The sequence below is a fragment of the Staurois parvus genome, unplaced genomic scaffold (genome assembly GCF_062004578.1).
Source record: "Staurois parvus isolate SC_StPar_1 unplaced genomic scaffold, SC_StPar_1.0 ptg000208l, whole genome shotgun sequence".
NCBI classification, from domain to species: Eukaryota; Metazoa; Chordata; class Amphibia; order Anura; family Ranidae; genus Staurois; species Staurois parvus.
The window spans coordinates 1,240,627-1,258,811 of record NW_028318004.1 but is presented as its reverse complement, the minus strand read 5'-3'; the positions used below and the strand labels follow the sequence as shown (position 1 = coordinate 1,258,811).

Here is an 18,185-nt window from a genome sequence, read left to right as displayed (position 1 = left end):
AATGGTATATTTACCAGTCCAAGGGAGCAAATGACGGAAGTTCAGGCTTGTTAGGGCTTATATAACCTTTTATTTTCTACTTTTTTCCAATTTTTTTTTTTCATTTTAGAATACCCTCTGGTCTCGATTTTGCTGATGTTACAAAAGGTGTTACATTGTAATAGCCGGCAACTGCCGAGCTCCAACCTGATCCTATACAGCGGAAGATGTAAGGCAGTAAAATAATCATTGTGACATCTGACAGGTTAATGTGACTGGCTCTGGATTAGCTGTATAGCATCATACAATAAACAAGGATTTTAAGTGCGATTACACCGACTCGTAAAACTTTCAACTCCACCTTGTTAGAAAAGATCCTATTGCACCATTAAAAGGAAAGCCGCATCTAAGTGTAACGCGAAACAATTGATATACCAACATTAATAAAGTCAAAGTCATTTATTCGGTGACTGTGTTATGATATGTGCCATTTAGTATACACTGGTCATTTATCTTTTACAGTATTTCCTATATGGGGTATCGTTGGCATTGCACAGCACTTCTATCTTCATATAAGAGGGTTTGGCAGGTTCCCTCTCTATATTCTGGTATGGCATGGTGACATAGACAGGCTCTCTTCAATATAGAGGAAGCATCACTGTGTATGACCAATCCCCAGGGAAGCGATGTACAGGACCAATCGAGTTGTAGACTGCCGTTTCCTCCTGGGTAGGCCATACCTCCTCTCTCACGCTGGAGAAGTGGACCTGTCATCAAATAAGTGTTGACAGTATTAAATAAAAAAAAATTAAAAGATATTAAAAAATCAGTTCAAACACAAACTAAAAAAGGAAATTTAAATAAAATTGACCCAAAATTATTTGAGTCAACACAGCACATTTTTTTCATTTTAGGTGTATGCATGCAGAAAGCTGCATACACCTGTCAATAGAGACAAAAGATAGAAATCCAGTTTGTGTGCACCAAATGCCTTTACAAGCCCAGATATTACTCCAGGACTTCCCCCATCCTCTGGAACTCTTTACCCCAATCCATCAGACTGTCACCTACCCTCCTCACCTTCAGGCACACCCTGAAAACCCTCTTCAGGGAAGCCTACCCAACCCTCACCTAACAGCCGATCTCCACTCCACTCCTCCTACCACTCCATCCCCCACAGCCACTTCTTCCTGTACCACCTTCCCCTCCCTCCTAGATTGTAAGCTCCAAGGAGCAGGGCCCTCGAACCCCTCGTGTATTGTTTTGTTACTGTATTGTCTCATGTTCTGTCCCCCACTATATTGTACAGCGCTGAGCAAACCTTTTGGCGCTATATAAATACTGTATTATAATAATATTATTACCTTGTAAAAGCAGTGGTGACATCATCTCTGTGCCATTCAGAGGGCAGTGCAGTAGGAGGGACCCAGCAGGCTTCACCCACTATAGGCTGCCTGCAAAAAACTACAGCAGGGGGCGGAGACAAGACCGGTCACCCTGCATAGGGAGAGAGAGCAGCAGTGACCGGTCTCTATTACAGGAAGCTCCTTGCAGAGAAGGGAAAGTTTTGCACTGGATTACTGCACAGATCTGGAAGAAAAACACAAAGTGCACTAAGATTATTATTATTATTATACAGTATTTATAAAGCGCCAATAGTTCGCTCAGCGCTGTACATTACAAAGGGGGACAGAACATGTGACAGAACAATACCAATACAATGCAAAACATGAGGGGATCGAGGGCCCTGCTCTTTCGAGCTTACAATCTAGGAGGGAGGGGATGGTGGCACAGGAGGAGATAGCTGTGGGGGATGGAGTGGTAGGAAGAGTGGAGGAGGTCGGCAAGTTAGCAGGGGGTGGGGTAGGCTTCCCTGAAGAGATGGGTTTTCAGGGTGCGCCTAAAGGAGAGGAGAGTAGGTGATAATCTGATGGGTTGGGGCAGGGAGTTCCAGAGGATGGGTGACACCCTGGAGAAGTCCTGGAGGCGGGCATGGGAGGAGGAGACCAGGGAACTAGAGAGAAGGAGGTCTTGTGAGGAGCGGAGTGTGCGTGCTGGGCGGTACTTGGATATTAGGTTGGTGATGTAGTTCGGGGCAGTATGGTGGACGGCTTTGTACGTCATTGTTAGGATTTTAAATTTGATCCGTTGCGCAATCGGAAGCCAGTGGAGGGATTGGCAGAGGGGGGTGGCGGAGATGGAGCGGTTGGAAAGGTGAATGAGTCTGCTAGCTGTATTCAGGATCGACTGAAGTGGGGATAGCCAGCGGCGAGGCAGGCCAGTGAGGAGGGAGTTGCAGTAGTCGAGTCGTGATATGATGAGGGAGTGGATGAGCTGTTTAGTAGTTTCTGGGGTTAGGAACGTGCGGATTTTGGCGATGTTGCGGAGGTGGAGTCTGCACGAGTTTGTTAAAGATTGGACTTGGGGCTGGAAGGATAGGTTGGAGTCCAGAATGACACCAAGTACTCTGGCCTGCGGGGCGGGTTTGATGGTGGCGTTGTTGGATGTGATGGAGAAGTCAATGGGGGGTGGTGTCCGGGCTGGAGGAAGACAAGAAACTCGGTTTTGGAGAGGTTCAGTTTAAGGAAGTGGAGTGACATCCAGTCTGATATGTCGCTCAGTAGGTGTGTGATTCGAGTGGAGACCGAGGGGGTGAGGTGGGGGTTGAGAGATAGACTTGTGTGTCGTCGGCATAGAGGTGGAGATTCAAGGAAGCATACACATGGCTATTGTATTTAGACTACTATATTTGCCTATCCTGGATTTCAGCTTTAATATGTACATGTAACATGCTTTGCTTGGTTTTTTTGCCTTCCTCTGGATCAACTGTGGGTATAGGATGACTTTTTTTTTTTTATGGTTGAACTGGATGGACTTTTTGTCTTTTTTCAGCCAGACTAACTATGTAACTATATAACATTTCCAGGTACTTATTACCTCTCACAGAGATCACAGTACTCCCCCTGACAAATCCCTTAATCTGTTTTTCTCTCCAGATGAACAGAGCCATCTTTGTTCAGGCATCATCCAGGGTTACCATCTACTTTTCAGACTTAGGGTGCACTCATGCTGTCAGTTTTCACTGAGCCTGGGCATGGCTCACCCCCTTTGTCTGGCTCATTTGCGTAGTGTGATTGCTCCAAACTGTGCTTTGTTGCGGTGATGATGTCAGTGTGCCTGGGAACACTTGTGTAGCACCATCCCCACTGAAGCCACTTGGTAATTTGGGTTCTTGTTCTGAGCCTTGACTCCAAGAACAACCTCAGTCCCTCTGACACACCTGGTTGAAAGAAAGATACTGCAAGCACCTATACAATCACAAGTACAGATATATAAATGAACATGCAGAAGGTAGGTTCAGACACAGTCCACAAGACAGTATATTCACTTTGCCAATCAGTATATTCACTCTGCCAAGGTACCTTAGAATAGAGTTCTCTCTATTCCCTGTAGGTGAATGGCAAGGATACGATGCAATGTGCCCTGAGAGGTACCTCTTAGCAAAAGCAGTAGGTGAAGGTCCCTGTTTAGCAGCTGTAAAGGGACAGTCTTTAGTCCTGACTCTTCAGCAGGCTAGTGCTGGGGCCCGGTTGTACCGTTGGTGCAGAAACAAATAGTCCCAGTCAAGCCTGCAGGCAGCATTGAGGCTACTAGATGGCCGTATAGTCAGTCTCTCTATCAGCATTTAGTAAACCAGTCATCAGTCCTAGCAATTTTTCAGCTCACCATCCGGTCACACACAGAGATTAGTCCACTCTCTGCTCTGTGCCCCGTTTATTCGTGATGTGCAAGCTCAAGAGATCCTATGCCCAGCAGTCACTCGCTTGTCAAAATCACTGCCACTGTCAGTAGCCTCTATCCCTACAGTAAAGCACTGCACCAGGGCAGCTGGCCCTCCTGCCCACCCCTTGTCCCAGCCCTGCATATAGCCCCGTGTGAGTGCAGACCACCTGGAAGTGGGAAGGTTCAGTTCAACCATGCCCAGTGTGAGTGCAGAACACCCGGAAGTGGGAGGCTTCAGTTCAACCATGCCCAGTGTGAGTGCAGACCACCCGGAAGTGGGAGGCTTCAGTTCAACCATGCCCAGTGTGAGTGCAGACCACCCGGAAGTGGGAGGCTTCAGTTCAACCATGCCCAGTGTGAGTGCAGACCACCCGGAAGTGGGAGGCTTCAGTTCAACCATGCCCAGTGTGAGTGCAGACCACCCGGAAGTGGGAGGCTTCAGTTCAACCATGCCAAGTGTGAGTGCAGACCACCCGGAAGTGGGAGGGTTCAGTTCAACCATGCCAAGTGTGAGTGCAGACCACCCGGAAGTGGGAGGGTTCAGTTCAACCATGCCCAGTGTGAGTGCAGACCACATGGAAAAGGGGGAGGGTTCAGTTCAACCATGCCCAGTGTGAGTGCAGACCACCCGGAAGTGGGAGGGTTCAGTTCAACCATGCCCAGTGTGAGTGCAGACCACCCGGAAGTGGGAGGTTTCAGTTCAACCATGCCCAGTGTGAGTGCAGACCACCCGGAAGTGGGAGGCTTCAGTTCAACCATGCCCAGTGTGAGTGCAGTCCACCCGGAAGTGGGAGGGTTCAGTTCAACCATGCCCAGTGTGAGTGCAGACCACATGGAAAAGGGGGAGGGTTCAGTTCAACCATGCCCATTGTGAGTGCAGACCACCTGGAAGTGGGAGGGTTCAATTCAACCATGCCCAGTGTGAGTGCAGACCACCCGGAAGTGGGAGGGTTCAGTTCAACCATGCCCATTGTGAGTGTAGACCACCCGGAAGTGGGAGGGTTCAGTTCAACCATGCCCAGTGTGAGTGCAGACCACCCGGAAGTGGGAGGGTTCAGTTCAACCATGCCCAGTGTGAGTGCAGACCACCCGGAAGTGGGAGGGTTCAGTTCAACCATGCCCAGTGTGAGTGCAGACCACCCGGAAGTGGGAGGGTTCAGTTCAACCATGCCCAGTGTGAGTGCAGACCACCCGGAAGTGGGAGGGTTCAGTTCAACCATGCCCAGTGTGAGTGCAGACCACCCGGAAGTGGGAGGGTTCAGTTCAACCATGCCCAGTGTGAGTGCAGACCACCCGGAAGTGGGAGGCTACAGTTCAACCATGCCCAGTGTGAGTGCAGGCCACCCGGAAGTGGGAGGGTTCAGTTCAACCATGCCCAGTGTGAGTGCAGACCACCTGGAAGTGGGAGGTTTCAGTTCAACCATGCCCAGTGTGAGTGCAGACCACCCGGAAGTGGGAGGGTTCAGTTCAACCATGCCCAGTGTGAGTGCAGACCACCCGGAAGTGGGAGGGTTCAGTTCAACCATGCCCAGTGTGAGTGCAGACCACCCGGAAGTGGGAGGGTTCAGTTCAACCATGCCCAGTGTGAGTGCAGACCACCCGGAAGTGGGAGGTTTCAGTTCAACCATGCCCAGTGTGAGTGCAGACCACCCGGAAGTGGGAGGCTTCAGTTCAACCATGCCCAGTGTGAGTGCAGTCCACCCGGAAGTGGGAGGGTTCAGTTCAACCATGCCCAGTGTGAGTGCAGACCACATGGAAAAGGGGGAGGGTTCAGTTCAACCATGCCCATTGTGAGTGCAGACCACCCGGAAGTGGGAGGGTTCAGTTCAACCATGCCCAGTGTGAGTGCAGACCACCCGGAAGTGGGAGGGTTCAGTTCAACCATGCCCATTGTGAGTGTAGACCACCCGGAAGTGGGAGGGTTCAGTTCAACCATGCCCAGTGTGAGTGCAGACCACCCGGAAGTGGGAGGGTTCAGTTCAACCATGCCCAGTGTGAGTGCAGACCACCCGGAAGTGGGAGGGTTCAGTTCAACCATGCCAAGTGTGAGTGCAGACCACCCGGAAGTGGGAGGGTTCAGTTCAACCATGCCCAGTGTGAGTGCAGACCACCCGGAAGTGGGAGGGTTCAGTTCAACCATGCCCAGTGTGAGTGCAGACCACCCGGAAGTGGGAGGGTTCAGTTCAACCATGCCCAGTGTGAGTGCAGACCACCCGGAAGTGGGAGGCTACAGTTCAACCATGCCCAGTGTGAGTGCAGGCCACCCGGAAGTGGGAGGGTTCAGTTCAACCATGCCCAGTGTGAGTGCAGACCACCCGGAAGTGGGAGGTTTCAGTTCAACCATGCCCAGTGTGAGTGCAGACCACCCGGAAGTGGGAGGGTTCAGTTCAACCATGCCCAGTGTGAGTGCGCTGTTAGTTGCCAGCTCAGAGATGACGCAATCATGTACAACATAAATCCTGGGGCCTGTCCACAAATGTCTCACATAGATCAGCCCTTGCTGAAACCTGTCACCTTGTGATTTGCTACAAAGGCACAATGTTGCAGTCTGATCACTGGGAAGAAGAAACTTAAGAAATGCTTCCTCCTGCCTGCAGCAGACTGATGACTAACACTACCTTCTTCAGAAAAACTGACAATACAGCTGTTCAAAGGTGCCTCCATTAGTCCTTCATCCAGAGTAAAGCCACCCTAAGCCTAGGTTCACACTAGAATGCAGTGTGGGAAACCTAAGATCCGTACGCATTTCCCACACCGCATTAAAATCGCACTGCCTTTGTGATCTGCAGCGGGTGGCAATGCAATAATAACGTCACCCCAAATGCAGATTGCAAACGCAACGCATTTGCCTGCACCAGATCGCATCACTCAAAACGACCATGCAATCCGGTTGCAGGTTGGGTCCAAAATTGGTGCATGCACAACTGTGGTGCAATGCGGTGCGATTTGAAACCATTTAAAGTGAATCACACTGAATCACATATGAATTGCACAGGAATGCGGTGTGGTTCCTGTGCGTTTCATAGGGGTTGATTTACAAAAGGCAAATAGATTGTGCACTTTGAAAAGTGCGGTTGCTCTCTTCCAAGAGCAGTTGCTCCAGAGCTTAGTAAATGAGGTAAAGGGTCACGTTGCTAAGAATAACCAATCGTGCAAGAAAATGAAAAAAAACAACCTGCATTTTTGCTTGCACATGATTGGACGATGGAAGTCAGCAGAGCTTCTGCTCATTTACTAAGCTCTGGAACAACTGCTCTTGGAAGAGTGCAAATGCACTTTGCAAAGTGCACAGTCTATTTGCCTTTAGTAAAACAACCCCCATAGTGTGAACAAAGGCTAAGAGAGGAGGCGTATTACTGGCCAGATCATCAGGTGAAAACAAAGGGGAAAAAGCATAAAAAGAAGACTAATGCAGCCACCCCATCTAATGATTGGTAAGCTACACTATTGGTGTTGATTTACTAAAGGCAAATAGACTGTGCACTATGCAAGTGCAGTTGCTCCAGAGCTTTGTAAATGATACAAAGCTTCACTTTGCAGGGAATACCCAATCACGTGCAAGGAAAATTGAAAAAAAAAAGCACTTTTTGCTTGCACGTGATTGGATGATGGAAGTCAGTAGAGCTTTTGCTCATTTACTAAGCTCTGGAACAACTGCTCTTGGAAGAGTGCAAATGCACTTTGCAAAGTGCACAGTCTATTTGCCTTTAGTGAATCAACCCCCATAGTGTGAACAAAGGCTAAGAGAGGAGGTGTATTACTGGCCAGATCATCAGGTTAAAACAATGGGGAAAAAAAAGAACACTAATGCAGCCACCCCATCTAATGATTAGTAAACTGCAATATTGGGGTTGATTTACTAAAGGCAAATAGACTGTGCACCATACAAGGTGCAGTTGCACTCTGCAACTGCAATTGCTCCAGAGCTTTGAAAATGAGATAACGCTTCACTTTGCAAGGAATACCCATTCAAGTGCAAGGAAAATTGAAAAAAATACTTTTTGCTTGCATATGATTGGATGATGGAAGTCAGCAGAGCTTCTGCTCATTTACTAAGCTCTGGAGCAACTGCACTTGCAAAGTGCACAGTCTATTTGCCTTTAGTAAATCAACCCCCATAGTGTGAAAAAAGGCTAAGAGAGGAGGTGTATTACTGGCCAGATCATCAGATGAAAACAAAGGGGAAAAAGCAAAAAAAGAAAACTAATGCAGCCACCCCATCTAATGATTAGTAAGCTGCAGTATTGAGGTTGATTTACTAAAGGCAAATAGACTGTGCACTATGCAAGTGCAGTTGCTCCAGAGCTTTGTAAATGATATAAAGCTTCACTTTGCAAGGAATACCCAATCACGTGCAAGGAAAATTGAAAAAAAAAAATAACTTTTTGCTTGCACATGATTGGATGATGGAAGTCAGCAGAGCTTCTGTTCATTAGCTCTGGAGCAACTGCACTTTGCAAAGTGCACAGTCTATTTGCCTTTAGTAAATAAACCCCCATAGTGTGAAAAAAGGCTAAGAGAGGAGGTGTCATCAGGTGAAAACAAAGAGGAAAAAGCAAAAAAAAAAAAAAGGAAAACTAATGCAGCCACCCCATCTAATGATTAGTAAGCTGCAATATTGGGTTGATTTACTAAAGGAAAATAGACTGTGCACTATACAAGGTGCAGTTGCATTCTACAAGTGCAATTGCTCCAGTGCTTAGTAAATGAGATAAAGCTTCACTTTGCAAGGAATAACCAATCATGTGCAAGGAAAATGGAAAAAAAGCACTTTTGCTTGCATATGATTGGATGATGGAAGTCAGCAGAGCTTCTGTTCATTACCTCTGGAGCAACTGCACTTTGCAAAGTGCACAGTCTATTGCCCTTAGTAAATGAACCCCTAAAATTAGAGGTAAGGTCCAGGGGCGGACTGACAACTCATGGGGCCCCCGGGCAATAGGGGATCATGGGGCCCCTGTGTCCTTGCCCAAACTCGAAAAAGCCTATGAAAAAGGTACCAGGGGCATCTCATGGGGCCCCCTACTGACCCCGGGCCCTCGGGCAGTGCCCGCGTTTCCAAATGGTCAGTCCGCCCCTGGGTAAGATACATGTCCCCTATAAGGAGGAACAAAAATGAGATTTGTTTTCTACTGAAAGACTGAGAATTGTGGGGAAAAAAATATTTTTTACTTTCTGCTATAAAATATTTCTAATAAAAAACTTAAAAAAATCAAATTTTTTAAAAATTTTGGCCAAAATATATTCTTCTACATGTCTTTGATAAAAAAAATCCCCCCCCATACTATATTTTTGGTTTTGGGTTTAATATCGCTGTAATTTCTTGCTGAAGTATGGTGCACTCTCTTCCCAAATGACACCCCCCAGGACATTTTGGTGTCCTCCTTTCCCCATGTGGGTCATTGAGGCCGGAGTTGCGCCATACATTGTGAATGGTATTTGAGGATGGGTCTCATGTAGGTGAGATCTTCCTCCTCGGAAGTGGTAATCCTTGTTGATCGGAGTCTCTGCAGCAAACAAACAGCTTAGCGGCAGACAGGCCGTCTTTGAAGAGAACAGATGTAGTCTCGGCCTCCGCCTCGGTGTCTCTGCCTCTTGTCCCCTCTGGCGGTTCAGTCTGTCTTTCCCCAGATGAAGAATGGGACTTGCTGCGACGACGCTCACAGTTGGTTTTACACGATGCTACGGCTCCCGTCAGGTTTGACTTAATGTGGACTTTTGTAGCAACTTTACAAATCTGCATGAACACATTCCTGGCGTGCCTCCTTGTACAGCAACAGTATCAGTGTTCAAATGAAAGCCAAGCATTATTAATACACAGAAAATCGTGTACTCCAGTCCAGTGATCAGACTGTACATTGTAACTTTGCCTACACTGAGATGATGTCACTAGTCTGCTGCAGGCATTTCATCAGTCTCCTTTCCCCCAGCGATCAGACAGTATATTGTAACTTTGCCTACGCTCAGATGATGTCACTAGTCTGCTGCAGCCACTTCCTCAGTCTCCTTTCCCCCAGCGGTCAGACTGTACATTGTAACTTTGCCTACACTGAGATGATGTCATTAGTCTGCTGCAGCCACTTCCTCAGTCTCCTTTCCCCCAGCGATCAGACTGTACATTGTAACTTTTCCTAAGCTGAGATGATGTCATTAGTCTGCTGCAGGCATTTCCTCAGTCTCCTTTCCCCCAGTGATCAGACTGTACATTGTAACTTTGCCTACACTGAGATGATGTCATTAGTCTGCTGCACCCATTTCCTCAGTCTCCTTTCCCCCCCTGATCAGACTGTTTGCCTATTGTAACTTTGCCTATGTTGATGTCATCAGTCTGCTGCAGCCATTTCCTCAGTCTCCTTTTCCCCAGCGATCAGACTGTACATTGTAACTTTGCCTACACTGAGATGATGTCATTAATCTGCTGCAGCCACTTCCTCAGTCTCCTTTCCCCCAGTGATCAGACTGTACATTGTAACTTTGCCTACACTGAGATGATGTCATTAGTCTGTTGCACCCATTTCCTCAGTCTCCTTTCCCCCCCTGATCAGACTGTTTGCCTATTGTAACTTTGCCTATGTTGATGTCATCAGTCTGCTGCAGCCATTTCCTCAGTCTCCTTTTCCCCAGCGATCAGACTGTACATTGTAACTTTGCCTGCGCTGAGATAGTGTCATCAGTCTGCTGCAGGCAGGAATAAACATTTCTTCAGTCTCCTCTGCCCCAGTGATCAGACTTTGTAGCAAGTCGTAAACTAAAAGCAGGGGAAGATCTGCGTTAAACATTTTTGCACACAGCCTAGAATTTGCATGATTGTGTCAATTCTAAGGGCTGGCTCATACTAATGGTGCTTTCTGAAGAGTGATCCACCATTAATTCACTCTTCAGAGAGCACTTGACAGGCAGTGAGGAGGCATTGGGGTTGATTTACTAAAGGCAAATAGCCCTTGCACTTCGCACAGTGCAGTTACTCCAGAGCTTAGTAAATGAGGTGAAGGTTCACTTTGCAAAGAATACCCAATCAAATGCAGGGAAAATAAAAAAACAGCATTTTGCTTGCACATGATTGGACGATGGAAGTCAGCAGAGTTTCTGCTCATTTACTAAGCTCTGGAGCAACTGCTCTTACAGAGTACAACTGCATTGTGCAAAGTGCCCAGTCTGTTTGCCTGGAGTGCATTAACAGCTCACCTTCTCATCACCTTCTCATCACCTTCTCATCACCTTCTCATCACCTTCTCATTGCCTACTTTAACCCTTTGAATCCTGCACTAGTATGCATTGAACGTAATTGCAGAGCAGCCACATTCACTTGAATAGATTGCGTTCAGCAGGCACTATGCCCACGGAAAGTGACACGGGGTATAATATCTGCCATGGCAGGGAAGCAAAGCATCATGACCTTGCCATGCGCCGCTGCCTTTGCAGCTAAAGGTGGGGTGGAGGAGGGATTAACCACCCCTGGCGGTATTCCCGAGTGTAGCTCGGGGTAAAGTTTCAGCACCACAAGCGGTAACCCCGAACTACACTCGGGAATACCCTGCAGCGCTGCTCCGGGATCTCTTCTGCACTTACCTTGTCCTGCGCTCCCGCGATGTCCCTCCTGCAGTGTCCCCTGTATTGTCCTCAGGCCGATGCCGGCATCTGTCTTCTGGGTTCCGTTCTCTGCGACGTTGGGATGTACGGGGGACGGAACTGGCGGGAAATTTGAAAATTGTAAAAGTGACATTCACTAAATACACTAAAATCACATAGTATTACATTCCTGTATCAAACCATTTCACATATATTTTGTCCCGAGTGCTTTGTCCTGCGCCCTGCCTGCATTTTACTGTTCTTTCTGCCTGGAAACTGAGAAACGTCCATGGCGTCCAAAAAGCGTCCCTTTAGGTCAAAAGCGGTTTTAGACCGGCTAGAGAACAGCGATAGTAAATCAGAACCACTTGCAGAATTGAGTGATAATGATTTGTGGGGGAAATTCGTCATCAGACACTGAAAATGATTTTGCGACTTTGCTCAGTGACGTGCAAACTTGGCGCTATATTTCAAATTTCAGTGTTTTTGGTTTGTTTATATTATTGAATTAAATTTATTATATTATTAATTTTTATGATTATTTATTAAATTATAATTTATGATTTCGCGTTTCAAGTTTTATCATACCCGGGATGTTTACTAGACTCTTGTCCGGACAGATTTCAGTGAGTTATTCCTAAGAACTACAGGCCTACAATAAAAAAATACATATTTACATGCAAAAAAATGTACCGCTTTGAGCACAGAAATATGGACATAATCAGACCGCTAGGGAGGTTACAGTAGGCAGTCCATACGGCTGCAGATAGGCCACTCATTTACCTCACCCCTACCCCCTTTACCTGCAAAGGCAGCGGCGCATGGCACGGTCATGATGCTTTGCTTCCCTGCCACGACAGATATTATACCCCGTGACACTTTCCGTGGGTATAGTGCCTGCTGAATGCAATCTATTCAAGTGAATGTGGCTGCTCTGCAAGCACTCTGCAAGTACGTTCAATGCATGCTAGTGCAGGCTTCAAGGGGTTAAAGTAGGCAGTGAGAAGGTGATGCAATGGGGTTAATGCACTACAGGCAAACAGACAGTGATTTTCAGCTTCTAGAAGGAACCCACAGGTATGGTATATACATTGTTACTTTGGTCCAAGCTGGAACTATGTGACTAAATACACATTGCCATACCTGAACTTCAGCTTTAACACTGAAAATTACTTTTGGAATTGCACTCATATGTTAAAGTGTAACTAAACCCCGGACCCTGCATTCACTGTATCTGGTCTCCCCGGACCCTGCATTCACTATATCTGGTCTCCCCCGGACCCAGCATTCACTATATCTGGTCTCCCAGGTCCCTGCATTCACTATATCTGGTCTCCCCCGGACCCAGCATTCACTATATCTGGTCTCCCAGGTCCCTGCATTCACTATATCTGGTCTCCCCCGGACCCAGCATTCACTATATCTGGTCTCCCCGGACCCTGCATTCCCTATATCTGGTCTCCCCGGACCCTGCATTCACTATATCTGGTCTCCCCGGACCCTGCATTCACTATATCTGGTCTCCCCAGACCCTGCATTCACTATATCTGGTCTCCCAGGTCCCTGCATTCACTATATCCGGTCTCCCCGGACCCTGCATTCACTATATACTGTCTTCCCGGACCCGGGCATTCACTATATACGGTCTCCCCGGACCCTGCATTCACTATATCCGGTCTCCCCGGACCCTGCATTCACTATATCTGTTCTCCCCGGACCCTGCATTCACTATATCTGTTCTCCCCGGACCCTGCATTCACCATATCCGGTCTCCCCGGACCCTGCATTCACTATATCTGGTCTCCCCGGACCCCGCATTCACTATATCTGGTCTCCCCGGACCCTGCATTCACTATATCTGGTCTCCCAGGACCCTGCATTCACTATATCTGGTCTCTCCGGACCCTGCATTCACTATGTCTGGTCTCCCCGGACCCTGCATTCACTATATCCGGTCTCCCAGGACCCTGCATTCACTATATCCGGTCTCCCCGGACCCTGCATTCACTATATCCGGCCTCCCCGGACCCTGCATTCACTATATCTGGTCTCTTAAGACCCTGCATTCACTATATCTTGTCTCCTAGGACCCTGCATTCACTATATCTGGTCTCCCCAGACCCTGCATTCACTATATCCACTCTCCCCAGACCCTGCATTCACTATATCCACTCTCCCCAGACCCTGCATTCACTATATCCGGTCTCCCCAAACCCTGCATTCACTATATCTGGTCTTTCCGGACCCTGCATTCACTATATCCACTCTCCCTGGACCCTGCATTCACTATATCTGGTCTCCCCGGACCTGCATTCACTATATCCGGTCTCCCCAGACCCTGCATTCAATATATCCGGTCTCCCCGGACCCTGCATTTCATTATATCCGGTCTCCCCGGACCCGGGCATTCACTATATACGGTCTCCCCGGACCCGGCATTCACTATATCTGGTCTCCCCGGACCCTGCATTCACTATATCCAGTCTCCCCGGACCCTGCATTCAATATATCTGGTCTCCCCGGACCCTGCATTCACTATATCCGCTCTCCCTGGACCCTGCATTCACTATATCTGGTCTCCTTGGACCCTGCATTCACTATATCTGGTCTCCCTGGACCCTGCATTCACTATATCCAGTTTCCCAGGACCCTGCAATAACTATATCCGGTCTCCCCGGACTCTGCATTCACTATATCCAGTTTCCCAGGACCCTGCAATAACTATATCCGGTCTCCCCGGACTCTGCATTCACTATATCCGGTCTCCCAGGACCCTGCATTCACTATATCTGCTCTCCCTGGACCCAGCATTCACTATATCTGGTCTCCCCGGACTCTGCATTCACTATATCTGGTCTCCCCGGACTCTGCATTCACTATATCTGGTCTCCCACAGTACACACAACATGGAAATGCAATTATTTTAGTAAATGTAAACTGCTAAATACCTTTTCTCATTAGCGGTATATATCAGTCTTGTGACTTCTATCAGTGTCCAGCAGAGCCCTGGTTAAAGCTTGTAGGAGGTGTTTTCATTCTGCTCTAAGAGGATGCAGAACCCCTGACCTCTGTCTGGACAGTGCTGATTGGCCCTGTGCTGAAAACATGCACTCTCCCAAGAAAAATAAAAACATCTCTAGCAATACACACCAAACTGAACATGTGCAGAGTGATATAATATGTCTTATCAGGAGATAATGAGGGGGGGGGGGCACTGGAAGAAGAGGAGGATCAGAGAAGACAGGATCAAACAGCCTTTTTACACAATGCAGAGGATTAACCCCTTAGGTTCCACAGTGAGTATAACAAGCATGCTTTACTGCATATACAGACTGATTGTACTGTTGTGGGTTTAGTAACATTTTACACATCAGCAGGTACAGTATTTGTAGCTGCTGACTTGTAAAAACAAAATGAATTACTTCTTTTAAAAAAAAATATAAAATACTACACAGCCATTGCTCAGTGTGAGGCGGCACCGTAGATGCGCCATATAGCGCCCCCTGGGCACGCTGTGTGTGTATGTCCCTTGTGTCATTCGGCGTGAGTTACCTATGACATCCCTTTGGTGTGTTGGGTTGGGGGCCGATCACACGGAGTCATATTTAATCCTTAGTGACAAGTGTCACCTAATCTGCATTGATGGCTTGTGCTGACACAGAGCCCCCCTGTACCACGCCACTCCCGCTCATCCTCTAATCGCGTTCCTCCCCGGCTCTTCCTGTTTACAAGCGCACCCTTTCCGATGTCTTCACCCTTAGGCACCCACTCCTCTCCCACCCTAACGAGCGTCTTCTTTACACTCCTTCATAATAAGCCTCCTCTCACCATTCTGCAAATCTTACTTATGGCTTACCCAAATCTTTATGCATTTTCCCACATCATAGAGTCTCATGGTGAACGCCAGCAGCAGCCAAACGTGAGAATTCTCTTAGGTATCATGTGCTTTAGAAAATACACAGAACTATCACATCCGTTTCTGAAGCAGCTTGCAATCCTGAGCCCCTTAGAAATCCAAAGAGAAGCACTGTGACAGACCTGCTCAATAGAGCTGCAAAGGAACTAAGGGGATGAATGACTACATGCAAATAGACTGTGCACTTTGCAAAGTGCAGTCTCTCCAGAGCTTAGTAAATGAGCAGAAGCTCATCTGACTTCCATCATCCAATCATGTGCATGCAAAAACACAGTTTTTTTTTCCTTACATGTGATTGGGTCGTCTTGCAAAGCCAAGCTTTACTTCATTTACTAAGCTCTGGAGCAAAGTGCACAGTCTGCCTTTAGTAAATCAACCCCTAAGTCTATAGGTAATATACATGTCCCCTAGATTGTAAGCTCCAAGGATCAGGCCCTCCTATCCCTCTTGTATTGAACTGTATTGTTGCTGTATTGTCTCACGTTATATTGTAAAGTGCTCAGCAAACTGTTGGCGCCATATAAATCCTGTATAATAATAATAATAATAATAATAATGTCCCCTACAAGGGATGAACAAAAATGGGATTTTTTTTCTACTGAAAGACTGAAAATTGTGAAACAAAAATATATTTTTTACTTTTTGCTATAAAACTGTTCTGTGTGTCCAATCTAAGCATTGATAGTGTGATCTCTGTAATTTACAGTTGTGGTGAGAGAGCGATAACTTCAACCTCAGTTGGATACCACAGTCAGTGACTCTATGAGAATGACATCTTGTAGATCTTGTGAAGTTTATTCCATAAACTGAGAGAATCTTACAACAATGAAATTCCATAGGTCAAAAGAACATACTGGGGTTGATTTACTAAAAGCAAATAGACTGTGCACTTTGCAAAGTGCAGTTGCTCCAGAGCTTAGTAAATGAGCAGAAGCTCTGCTGACTTCCATCATCCAATCATATGCAAGCAAAAAGTATTTTTTTCAATTTTCCTTGCACGTGATTGGGTATTCCTTGCAGAGTGCAACTGCACTTTGTATGGTGCACAGTCTATTTGCCTTTAGTAAATCAACCCCACTGTGTCTTGCTCCATGCCATGAGGCTTCCTGCCAGGGGCGGACTGACCATTTGGAAACTCGCGCACTGCCCGAGGGCCCGGGGGTCAGTAGGGGGCCCCATGAGATGCCCCTAGTGCCTTTTTCATAGGCTTTTTTGAGTTTGGACAAGGACACAGGGGCCCCATGATCCTCTATTGCCCGGGGGCCCCATGAGTTGTCAGTCTGCCCCTGCTTACTGCAATGCATCTCTGGGAAGGGGGGAGAGCTATCTATGCACCATTAGTTAAACTAAAGGAAAGGGAAGAGCAGAGACAAAACACTGAAAATATTGAAAGGCATATGACAGTCAATATGACAGTCGTGTGAAACATGACAAAAACGTTTCCAATAAAAGCTTAAAAAATCTAATTTCTTCATACATTTTGGCCAAAATGTATTCTGCTGCATGTCTTTGATAAAAAAAATCTCAATAAGTGTATATTGGTTGGTTTGCATGAAAATGATAGCACCTACAAACTGTAGTATATATACGGGAATTGCTTCTTAGTGGTTTTTTTTATGCTACTAATGGTGGTGATGAGCAACTTATTTATTTATTTCAGGTACTTCTATAGCGCCATCAATTTACACAGCACTTTACATATATATTGTACATTCACATCAGTCCCTAACCCTCAAGGGGCGTACAATCCAAAGTCCCTAACTCACATTCATACATACACATACTAGGACCAATTTAGACAGGAGCCAATTAACCAACCAGCATGTCTTTGGAGTGTGGGAGTAACTGGAGGAAACCCACGCAGACACAGGGAGAACATGCAAACTCCAGGCAGGTGGTGCCGTGGTTGGGATTTGAACCAATGACTCTAGTACTGCCAGGTGGAAGTGCTAACCATTTAGCCACTGTGCTGCCCATACTACCACTTGGTGGCTGAGTTGCTGTTGTTCCCAGTTGCTTCCACTTTGTTATAATCCCACTAACAGTTGACTGTGGAATATTTAGTAGCCAGGAAATGTCACGGATGGACTTATTGCACAGGTGGCCACCTATCACGGGACCACGCTTGGAGACACTGAGCTCCTGAGAGCGACCCATTCTTTCACAAATGTTTGTAGAAGCAGTCTGCATGCCTAGGTGCTTGATTTTATACACCTGTGGCCATGGAGGTGATTAGAACACCTGAATCCTAATACTGGCCCAATACTTTTGGCAATATAGTGTATATATGTAGATATATACACTGCTCAAAAAAATTAAGTGAACATTAAAGGATGGAAATTAAAATGATCATTCAAATTCAAAGACACCTCAAAAATCAAAGTGAAAAAATTATTCAGCAGGCTGGTTTATTTTGCTGAAATTTCATTGCAGCAACTCAAAATGGTACTCCATTGGCCCCCACATGCTTGTATGCATACTTAACAATGTGGGGGCATGCTCTTAATGAGATGACAGATAGTGACTGGAAGTATTTCCTCACAGATTTGGACCAGGGCAACACTGACCTTCTATGGCCCTGTCCAGCTCTCCTAGAGTAACTGCCGGTCTCCTGGAATCTCCTCCATGCTTTTGAGACTGTGCTGGGAGACACAGCAAACCTTCTGACAGTGGCATGCATTGATGTGCCATCCTGGAGGAGTTGGACTGCTTGTGCAACCTCTGTAAGGTCAAAGTATCGCCTCATGCTACCAGTACAGTAAGTCCGTAAGAGTAAGAGTTCCGTTCCAGGAGAATGTTCATAAATCGTATTTGTTCGTAAGTCCGACAAAGTGAGCCTTATACACCTTTGACACAAATATACAATGTAAAGCCTAAAAAAACAAACACACAAAAATACTGTAAATAAACTATTTTTACTTTAACAGTTACCTTAAAA

General features: G+C 46.7%; 1 long non-coding RNA gene across 1 annotated transcript; it reads right to left on the bottom strand.

Annotated features, from left to right (window-relative positions):
* Positions 1-423: 423 nt before the first annotated feature.
* LOC149461196 (uncharacterized) lies at positions 424-15,406 on the bottom strand. Its single transcript, XR_016312932.1, has 3 exons — positions 15,188-15,406; positions 1,344-1,569; positions 424-746 (listed from the first exon to the last, which is right to left on the bottom strand). It is a non-coding gene; the product is annotated as an uncharacterized LOC149461196 (long non-coding RNA).
* Positions 15,407-18,185: the final 2,779 nt, after the last annotated feature.